The sequence below is a fragment of the Chrysochloris asiatica genome, unplaced genomic scaffold, assembly GCF_000296735.1.
Source record: "Chrysochloris asiatica unplaced genomic scaffold, ChrAsi1.0 scaffold00007, whole genome shotgun sequence".
Classification (NCBI taxonomy): domain Eukaryota; kingdom Metazoa; phylum Chordata; class Mammalia; order Afrosoricida; family Chrysochloridae; genus Chrysochloris; species Chrysochloris asiatica.
Window position 1 is genome coordinate 13,588,681 of NW_006408525.1, and position 2,256 is coordinate 13,590,936.

General features: G+C 38.7%; 1 pseudogene; it reads left to right on the forward strand.

The window, feature by feature from the left end:
* The first annotated feature begins 115 nt into the window (after window positions 1-115).
* LOC102827688 lies at window positions 116-1,022 on the forward strand (annotated as a pseudogene).
* The last annotated feature ends 1,234 nt before the right edge of the window (window positions 1,023-2,256 follow it).

Here is a 2,256-nt window from a genome sequence, read left to right on the forward strand (position 1 = left end):
CCTGCTGTATGGGCTCTTGCTGATGCCTGGGCTTGACTCTTGATGTTCCCTCTACCACAGTGTTGCCCGCTTCACCTCCCAGCTAGATTAGGCACAGGGAAGATTTGCCAGAGTTATGGAGGATGAGATAGTCCACACTTCCAAGAAGATGGACAAGATGTTGCAGAAGAAGAACGTGGCTGGAGCACTGGATTTGCTGAAGGAGTTTAAGAATATTCCCATAACCCTGGAGTTATTACAGTGCACAAGGATTGGAATGTCAGTTAATGCTATTCGCAAACAGAGTACAGATGAAGAAGCTACATTTTTAGCAAAGTCTCTCATCCAATCCTGGAAAAAGTTATTAGATGGGCCATCAACTGATAAAGACTCTGAAGAGAAGGAAAAAGAACCTACAATTACATCGCAGAATAGCCCTGAAGCAAGAGAAGAAAGTAGCTCCAGTGGCAACGTAAGCAGCAGAAAGGATGAGACAAATGTTCAAGACACTTATGTTTCATCTTTTCCTTGGGCTCCAAGTACTTCAGATTCTGTACAGCTAAAGTGTATGGAGATGCTTGCTGCAGCTCTCTGAACAGGAGACGACTATGTTGTTGTTGGAGCGGATGAGGAAGAGTTAGGATCTCAGATTGAGGAAGCTATATATCAAGAAATAAGGAATACAGACATGAAATACAAAAATAGAGTACGAAGTAGGCTATCAAATCTTAAGGATGCAAAGAATCCAAATTTAAGAAAAAATGTATTGTGTGGGAACATTCCTCCTGACTTATTTGCTAGGGTGATGGCTGGCTGAGGAAATGGCTAGTGATGAGCTGAAAGAGATGTGGAAAAACCTGACCAAAGAAGCCATCAGAGAGCATCAAATGGCTGAGATAGGTGGAACCCAGACTGATTTATTCATATGTAGCAAATGCAAAAAGAACTGTACTTACACACAGATACAAACCAGTAGTGCTGATGAACTGATGACAACATTTGTTGTCTGTAATGAATGTGGAAATCGAGGGAAGTTCTGCTGAGTTGGAAGAATTGGCAAGATGTGTGGGCCATTGAGAAAATGGACTTTGTAATTAGAACTAAGCCAAGCAACTATTTTTCCTGCATATCATATTTTTAAAGCATACACCCATTGGGTTAGTCTTGGTTTTTGACATAACATCCCTTCCTTCAATGACCATGTAATAATTGTTCTTGTTCCAAAAACAAGTGGGATTCCCCCCCCCCCCCATTTTTAAAAGTAAGTTGACATTAAACTTTTATCAACTAAACTTTTGGCCATTGATTTTTTTCTTCTTCTTAAAGGAAAATATACCTTAACCTTTTTTATAATCTGAAATAGCACACACTAGAAATGCTATCTTCTCTGTTAATAAATAAATGAAAAAAAAAAAAATTTTTCCATATTGGCATGTATCTCATATTAAAGGAGTTTGTTGTTGTTGTTGAGTGCCGTCGAGTCGATTCCGACCCATAGTGACCCTGTATAGGGTTTCCGAGGAGTAGGTGGTGAACTTGAACCTTTGACTTTGCAGTTCAAATAGTTTTGCAGTCTGACACATTAACCCACAGCGCCACACCAGGACTCCATTAAAGGCATAGAAAGGTAATTTTAGATTAATCAAATATGGTGTATGTTCAAGTAATACTTGACCAGCTTATCTAAATTGTACATAATATTTGGATTGGCATATAAATTTAATTTTAATTATTATGTTCATGAGCCTGGAATAATTAGATCTTATTTTTCATCTGTAATTAACTGTAATCCTCATTTCTTGTAATTTCTTGTACATGTACATTACTTGCACTAGATAGATTTTTCTTTTGAAAACATGACTTAGTTAAAATTTAAAAAACCCAACAACAATGAGATCCCATATCACACCAGCTATAACTGTTCAAAAAAGCAGAGGACAACAAATACTGGCGAGAGTGTGGTTTGAACTGCACGGTTGGTGGTTCAAATCGACCAGCCATTCCTTGGAAACCCTATAGAGGGTTGCTATGACTCAGAAACCAATTCACCAGCACTTACCATATAGGGGAGACAAAAACACTAGTGAGATAGGCACACCATAGAATTGTCAATACTGAAAGTACAGCATTTTCTTAGGGAGAACATTCAGAAGGGTCGGGAAAGAGATGGAATGGAAACAAGAATCACAGGGAGACAAGGGATAACTGATGTTACACTGAAGGGGGATTGCAATCATTGAAACAAAACAAACTGTGATCTGCTCTGGAAACCGCCAC